The sequence below is a fragment of the Bombus fervidus genome, chromosome 19, assembly GCF_041682495.2.
Source record: "Bombus fervidus isolate BK054 chromosome 19, iyBomFerv1, whole genome shotgun sequence".
Lineage (NCBI taxonomy): Eukaryota > Metazoa > Arthropoda > Insecta > Hymenoptera > Apidae > Bombus > Bombus fervidus.
In genome coordinates, this window is record NC_091535.2 from 1,407,678 (window position 1) to 1,416,742 (window position 9,065).

Below are 9,065 nucleotides of genomic sequence, written 5' to 3' on the forward strand. Positions count from 1 at the left end.
ACGATTAGGTCGTAAGATCATTAAAATACAGATTCCGAACACGTTACATTGAATTCGTTAACTCTGGATAGTCTAACCAACGTTACGTAATCTACTTTTACGCCGCGTTAAACGTTATCCTACCTCGTTAATAGTCAAACTGCATGTATAGTGGCTTCGCTATAGGTATTCCACTCGTGTCGATAATAACATTAAACAGGGGAAAGTAGAAGAAACGTTAGAGCTTTCACGTTTTAAAAAAAAAAGTCAAAGTGGTATAGTTACAAAATTGCTACAAACAAATTTATTCAACTTTCGTTGGAATTAAAATTTCGCGTACGATTTTGATTAGAGAGAGGATAATGGAAAAGTAACTAGAAAATGGAGTTTCCAAATAACATGAAGCACAGTTCATAGGGCGTAGCCCAGGGGGCATTCTCAGTCATATAGGGTTTTCCAGAATATCCGCGGCTACGACAGATCCGTACCTTGGTTTTTACGATTTAAGGGAGAAAGACGAGCGTGGCGGGGTTTGAAATGCGGGGTGTAACTGTCAGTCATGCAATAAAACTTTTAACGCCTTCGTGTCCAATAAGCGTATCGTCCACGGAGTTTTACATTGGGCGGCGTCCCGCGGCCATTACGCCGTAACGGGACGATGCGGCACGCTGAATGGTCGCCTGAACCATCATGGCCGCTCTCTATCCAGGATTCCCCCCACTATTTCACTACCTACAGCGTTTTCCATCCCTCCAGCGAGACACTCTATCCTTGCGTATGTTAAATCTTCGAGGGTAAAGTAAGACGATACCAAGTTGAGCTTCGCTCGTGGGCAGGTAACATTTTGTAATTTTTACAATCGATGCATATAGTTCTCGCAATTTATATTTTACACAAATGCGATGACTATAGCTATCACAGTAACGTTAAGTATAATTATCTAACGATACGATATTGCTATTTTTAAATCGAGTCGTGCTTCGACATAAATAATACTATTTATGGTAATTTAGTATTATATTTTCTATTGTATGTATGTGATTCTAATGCAAACCCAAATTCCATAGAAACGATTTCTTTTTGGAGAGCTTATATTTTTTAGATTATATCATGAAACCGAAATTGAGTTTGACGTAAGAATTTTATATAAAATTACTTAGTTTATCTCTTATTTTTTTATGTACATATATATATTCATACTATTACATAAATACACACATATATATGTATAGTTCTGAAGTTGCTCCAGAGTTATGTACGATGTGGGTCGATAACTTCTACCGCATCCTACTTTACCGATCGTATAAGTATCGCGTGCTAGATTTGTATTGGAGCAACACATAGCCAAACAATCTACTGTATATGTAATGACTTGAAAACTTTTGCAACTTTTTTCATATTGCACGTTGCAGTTTTAGCAAACAATGATTTTATATATTTCATGGATTTAATCAACATCTTAGTCCAGATTAAGTAAGAAACTTATAAAAATTTTTTCGTTGCATTTCCTTATTTTGCCTGCTTTTTGTATGCATAAACGATAATAAGATATAACTCTCGAGATGTTTTTCAGTCTTAAAAAAAATCTCGGTTGATCATCAAGCTTCGCATTAAAATTTTAATCTAAGGTAGAAGATCCGGGTAGAAAGAAAAAATAAACTATGTACCTGGAGATACGAAAGCTTCGAGGGAAAAAATGAGCTTCAATTTCACCTCCTCTTGATGACGACGAGCATATTGGCGTCAACGCAGGATACGCGCCAGAGGCGAGTAAGGTTTACTTCGGAAATAGGCTGGGTGGGGAAACTCAATTTTACTAAAATCCTCTCGTGGCAACGGAGACGTGTATACATATTGTATATACCATATATACCTGTACGTTGTTACTTTCTGCCAGACAGTCTTCCTGCTTCGTCTCGCTTTCGTGTCAGCCGCCATGTCAAACAAACTACATCCATACCTATAATACGTATCCCATATGTTGCATCTATACGTTTGTGTTGTATATATGTTGCATCTATATAAGTGTATGTAGATCGACATTGGCTCGTACATTCGATACACATAGTAATGTCGCGAAGTTATATAGGTAGGTTTTGTCGTGGAGCCATAACTAGAAATACGTTGTAGTACATAGGTTGCAAACCCATAAACCCCCACCTCGTCCGGGTCTTCTCGAGGCTTCTTCAGACAGCGTTACGTTTACCTAGGGCCGAAACGATCGCGCACCACCTACGGCAGCAACACCTTCGACGACGAAAGTGACGTAGGTTGGAACGTTGACTTGTCGACGTCGACGGCAGCGCCAATAAACAGGGCTCCCGCGCCCGCCTGACTTTCGATTATGTCATAGACTACATATTTCATCGGGATGTGATCCCGCGAAAGCGCGCGCTCGTCCATTAATTTTCGCGACATTAGCGTGTGTTCTGAGAAAACATTACATTGATCTGTCGAAATCGTAAACTATATGAGAATATAGTATCGTAAGTGAGTGATTGGAAATACGTACGCTGATTAATCGTAAGAATAGGATTAAGAAAACGTCGCGGCATGAGATCGGGGACATTTCTTGGTTAGAATAAACCCGCGCGCGCGCGCCTAAACTTGACGGTTAATCAAGCTATGATTCCCTTCGTCATGTATATTGGGAGATACGCGGCTGTTCTTTGGTATTCTATGCGTACATGTATGCGAGGACAGAAGAGGAGGAACTGTGCAGGGATTAACTGTGACCAGTTCGTGCCACGACACGCAGCCGGGTCGATCGTGAGATTCATTAAATCTTACCCGACGGATTGTAAAGCTATCCGTAGCTATAGTATTTCCGGAAAATTCGTTTGCTCGGATTCGTTCTATCGGCTTTATGCACGTCGCGAACGCCAGTGAACGTACTTGTTAATGCGCATGCGTCCGGTTGTAATATGGTATCCTTCTCTCGGAGTGGCAACATGCGTGTTACACAACCACGTGACCATTTTAGTTTTGGAGCTGAATAATGCACAGTTTATATCGGAATTTTCTGCCAACACGTTTTAATACAGGTCAGTACCGTCTTTATGCTTTAACATAGATTCTCTCACGCCCTAAGCTCTCTTCGGAACTTGTCTCCTACTGACGAACTGCCGAATGTCATTCACGTAGGTTGTCACGTATTTCGATAGTCCATGAGAGACAAACTTTCGCATGCCAACTTTTCAGGCGGTCGTCATTAACATAGGCAACAAGTTAACGAAGACGATGCAATATGCGAAACGGGCAGAAAAGTCACGTTAAATCATTGTAATGTATACGTTGACAAGTGTCAAAATATATTACATGTCCTAACCTATACTATCGTCTTTGTCTCTTGACGTTCATTTCTCGTTCCGAGTAGTCATAATATAGTTAAACGCATGATCTTCGAACATAACACTATCTCAAACGGCGATTTTAGTCTTCTTTAACGTTATTACAATAATATTGTTAAGATGTAAGTTTTACCGGTACTAAAATGACATCAGAGTTTCTTATGTTCCGTCAATTGTCGTATGATTGTTTTCACGTTTAACATCGTGAATATCAAATAGAATACCGCTGTTCTCGTACGTTGTTCTCTATCATTTGTCAAGGGGGCTTTTGCATTCATTACCAATCGTTCATCAAACGCAATTGTAATTACATTCCGTGAGCGTAACGCGTACTTAGACGATCATAGCTTAACAAGCTACTATATATTCTCATGAACAGCTGAGAACACGTTAGTAGTTAGGATAAATTCCTGACGATGGCGCGCCAAGATATTCGATCGGGGTATCTTTACGACGGTATATAAATCTTTTTGCTCCTGTTGAATCATTACTCCGTAGTCACGATTAATTCCGAATCAGTAGGGATGTTGCAAATCGTTTAAATCTTCATAAAGCACGCCTTTCGGATTTATACGAGATAATGAATCATTCGTTGACAGACTGAAATCACAGTGACAACTAGCTAAAATGTATTCGAAGATTCAGGTTACATATTTTCTAAGGAAAGGTGTGTGTCAATAGAAAAATGGTATTTTTCATGGTTTACTATATTTTCTTACAAATCATTAAGTCATCTTGATTCAACGTTATTTCGAACAATTTTATATACATTATTTGTGGTGTATACATAAGCATGTTTCAATGCATAGGTATACAATCTTACGACGAAAATGGTAGAATAGTAATCGGGATGCAGACGATCCTGCCTTATACACGAATATTTTGTTTAGGCTTAATAAGAGGTAGGGAACGTTGGATACGCAGTTTTACCGTAATATTCATAAGCTGTAAGCTATTACATTTTATGATTCTACGTCCTTACATTTGATTTATCATTGTCCACATACGGGTAATTACGGCCTCCCGCTGATCGTTTGATTTATCACAATTGTACAATTAACCACGCATCTTGGCTGATTTATGCTCGAGAATGTCATACGAAGCGTGTACATCCAACGTTGCAGCAGCTGACATTCAGGGCCAGTTGGTACGTAAAGTAAAGTCAGAGTAAGGTTCTTTTCTTCGTTCTTTGGATTTTCTCTTTTTCGTCTTCTTCTCGTGTTAACGCGATGTAGATTACGCGGCCGCAATACGAAACAGGCTCAGCTTTCGTCTCACGCTTGCATACGTTTCTTTCGTTCATTTCGTATCTCGTGTTATCGCGAGAAGGTTGCCTGTTTACGCAATTGCGAATTTCGGAGGTCGTGAATTTTGTAAGAGAAAATAGGAAGTCGCGATAATGCTGCAATTTCATTAACACTCGCACGCATACTATGATTATTCGGGTGAAAAATAATAAATCGACGCGATAAAAACGTATACAGCGCTTCGAAGATTATACTCGTAATAATTTAAAAATATCAATATTTGAAGCTCGATCGTTTCATCTTATCTTCCTTTCTACCTGCACGACCGAAAGACATTCGAGCAAAGATACAAAATTGAGAAAGAAGAACCAAAACATAAATGACACGTGATGGTAGAACGTAATCGAACGGAACGGAAGCTCGGTGATGCGAAGACGTGATAGAAATTGAAAACCGAATTCTTCATTCCGTCCTTCTTCATCCTCCTTCCTCGCGTCTCGAATTCAGCCTTGAGATACAGCCCAAACCAGCCAAGCTAAAAATACGTTAAATATTAATACGTTATGAATATTAAACATTTATTTGATGTTATTCTTAATAACAATACACGCAGAGATGCATATCGGTGCATAATACGAGAGAATAAGATTATTTACTTCGCGAAGATGTATATTATTTACCATTATCCAAACAGCTAAAATCATGTCAGTAGATAATTTTATAGTTGTTCCTAAAACTGCATAAATCGATACAAACATACACATAATATATTAACAGCGACACAAGCAAAGTAGAATTCCAAGAACTACGTTCTACCGATTCCTGAAATCAATAAACCTGAAAGGGTTACGTGTCCAGTCCGAAATGGCGTTAGATAAAAGAGGCAGGTTCGGTCAAACATAGCCGAGCGCGACAATAGCACTCAGCTAACGTCCGCGATAAAACAACTAGCGTTTGGCGGAGGGATGCGAAATCCTGATGCAGCGTTCTTTTGGTAGGTCGTCGAGCCTTCTAACGTTCGTGGGTCACGCGAATGTTTGTCAACGTTTGAAAGGGTGAGAGAGATGGATAAAGATCTGCTGGGTGTGTCTTCTTCTAGACTGGCGTCGCTGACGCGGTGTACATAGTAGAAGCGGCGAGAGTACGGTGAAAGGAGGCAACGTTGATAGCCGGACGATTTTAGCTAGTACAATGTCCCCGGTGCATAATCCAACGAAAACCGCAGGCGCTCGGCGCAGCCACGAAATATTTTGCCGGGCATGAATAAATTCGGAGCTGCAGCGTTGCCGCAGTGACCAGAACCGTAGAGTTCCATCATAATGCAGTCGTTGTAGCGGTTTCACGAGGCTCGTCCATACGAAGCGTCTATCCACCTTCGTCGCCTGCGTATCCGTGCTTTCTCATTTGTTTGCCGAACTCGCTCGTCACGCATCCTCCGCATTTGATCCTCTTCCGCGAAGCCAGCCTTGCCGAGCAATAACGTACCTACTTGTCTTTTACTGCGAACTGCACTTGGTTCTCCACATTCGTCTATTGCTACGTGCATGAATTAAATCGGTTTCGGACGAACAGCGGGACGTAACGCATCGATATTTAATGTTCATAGGTACATACGAGTTACTCGCGACTAGAAAATTCTCTTTATCTCGTTAATTAATCTTGTAACTTTGGCATACGCGAGACTATACGCGCGCGTATGCAATGTGCGTGAATTATTCGTCGCTGTGAGTCAACGAACGCTAAATAATCGAGGTTAAAATACAACGAGGATAAATGCGATTTAGTAGAACTGTCTCGCCAGATCGTATCTTCGCCCTTGAGTAGGTGCCACGGTCTCTGTCGTTAACGCGAGATGGTAAAGTACCGGTTCGCGGAACGTGGAAGCCAACGTTTGCCATTTATAATCGCGAATTAATTGGAAAATTAATTGGAAATTAATTGGACGTTTCTTTTTTCTAATCGTTCTTCGTATCGGTCATTTACAATGTACCACCCGACATAGTATAGAACCGTTTCGGATTATTTGACAAATAGATATACTTCGCGATAAACTTACCGAAAGACCACGGCGTGTTTGTACGTACGTGCAGTCATCGATACGAAAGATTCCAAGTGCTCGTTAACGTTTTCACCGGAGGAGAATTCTTCAAAGATCTTATCGATCCTTCGTCGTAGCGTAACCGTTTGAGTGGCCTTCGTTGACAATGCTCGAATATCGTAACATTCTCACGAGAGATTGAACGAAACTTTCCGTCGGTCTACCCGCCTACGCTGACATTCTGCGCTCCCCACTTTTTCTTCCCAGTCTCCCAACCAGGAGGTTGCGCCTTTTTTTTCTCTTCCATCCCTCCCTTAAGGCCACCTTTTACGTTTCTTCCAATAGGAAGTCTCACCTTTGCCAAATTACCGTGGATGCACGGGTTCCTTTGGAATTTCTTCTTGCGATTCCACTCTTCTTCGCTTATAGCGTTTGTGTACCCTCGTTTTCTCTTTCCTCTTTCCTCCAACCTCTTCGGCGCTTCCGCTTCGATAAGCTACAATACGTCGAGAGATCAGCGTTGTACGTAAAATTTAGTACGAATATAACGAAAGAATTCCCGCTGCAGCGTTTCTTCGTAGCGTGGAACTATGTAACAAGCAAGCCTTACCTGGCAGCAACTATAAGAGCAAAAGGGTATGCGAAAAAGTTTGCATGAAAAAATTCTTCCGCGTCGACCGGCTCACGGCTGGGTTACGTCCTTCCTGGAGAACGGCCAACGAGCAAAAAAATTGGCCAGCCCTTTTTTATACCTCGACTAGCCATTTAACCGGGAAGGATACCGTTGGTCTTCTCCAACGATACCGCTAGATTGCTTTCCTGTTAGAAACGAGATCATGGTCATCTCTCACGAAACTAACCTGCAACCAAGACCGTATGACCGGGAAGCCTGTGGTTTTCGTTTCACGGCTTCAATATCCGCGTGTAAAGTCTCGTACTTGCGTGAAAAATATTTCGTTGCAAACCGCACGTTGAATGCATTCGTTTGAAATAGTTCGATATTTCTTGGCCAAAGGCAGTCTGAATATTTCCTAATAATCTAAGAATTTTTATGATTAGGTATATATACGATGTTTGTAGTTGTAAACGTGATATAAATTAGTATTCTCCCACGTAGTCAGATACAATTACAATTCGTTGTGATATGATATTTAGATATACCTACTACTGGGTTATGGCAGAGATAAATCAAACTTATAATACGATCGTACGCGGATTCTAAATTAAATTGGCCTTCGTTATCCCATCTTACGTTGTGTTATACAAAGACGATCACGCGCGGAGACGTAGAACGTTGTAATTAAGGAATACCAACGACGTTTATGAAATTACGTATTCGTGAAATACACCTGTACAGTCAGTTCGCCGGTTATTGTATACACGGTCGTCCTACCGCAAAAAAATTACATCTGCACACACCGATGTATCTTTTTGCATTTGCAAATGACTCTTCCGTTTTGCAGCGTGCATATGTATGAGCGATCATTATGGGTAATTATCTTCACCTGCGCGCATAGCAGTTTGTAGTTCTCTAGAATTATATCATATAAAGGATAATTGTATGTGTGTGGGTTCGTGGAATGTTGATTCATGCGGCCGGCGGGACCAAGGGCTGGCAGTATAATGTGTACTTGGACTCGGTTTTGTTTGATTTGCCTAACTATATTCAGGCCTCCGTTCTAGACCTTCTCCCGGAACTTATTGCATCGATTCCAGCAAGGATATTTCGTTCGAGTTACGATCGTATTTCCATTGTACATCGATCGCTCATCGTATCGATTTCCTGCCCGCTTATTTTCATTTTTCTTTTTAGTTCGCAGTTTCCAGCTTCTCCGTTCATTTTTCTTTATGATCCACGTACAACGAATTGTAGAATCTATTGCTCTCGTACGTAACTGACAAAAATCTATGGCGATGAGAAGTTAAGATCAAATTTAGAGAAAGTTTGTCTCTTGGTCAACTTAGAATAAAATAGATAGATTTGTAGCTACCAGAAACACGATATGCAAGTAATTGAAACGGTAGAAATAAATAAACATCGAATGCAAAGGTAGAAATTAAATGTATTAATCTTCTAACGAGCAGAGAACGAAGAAATTCGATAACTCGAACAGAAACAAAATGAATTTTTATTCTTCACTTAAGTATTATTCGAGAGGCATACACAAGCTTTCTGAAACATATACTTGTTTAAAGATCTTGTTTGGCGAAGACTCTCGGGCGACTCGAGTCTCACAGACAAAATATTGCTCAAGTATTGCACGAGTTTCTCTCTGTAGACAACCGTTTCGAATTATTTAATACCAATTTCTCAGAGCGTAGTACGCGAAAATAACGCGGGCAAGCCTGGCGGACTGTGCCCCCCGTTTCAACCAGTCTTACTCCGAGGATTATTTAGTACAGCTTTTATCGAGCCGTGCCAGCAACAGTGTTCTCTCGAGCCCTCGGCCA

General features: G+C 40.8%; 1 long non-coding RNA gene across 1 annotated transcript; it reads right to left on the bottom strand.

Moving 5' to 3' along the window:
• Positions 1–4,883: 4,883 nt before the first annotated feature.
• On the bottom strand, positions 4,884–7,391 carry LOC139996979 (uncharacterized). The gene is made up of 3 exons (XR_011802473.1): positions 7,225–7,391; positions 6,633–7,110; positions 4,884–5,111 (listed from the first exon to the last, which is right to left on the bottom strand). It is a non-coding gene; the product is annotated as an uncharacterized lncRNA (long non-coding RNA).
• Between the last annotated feature and the right edge of the window lie 1,674 nt (positions 7,392–9,065).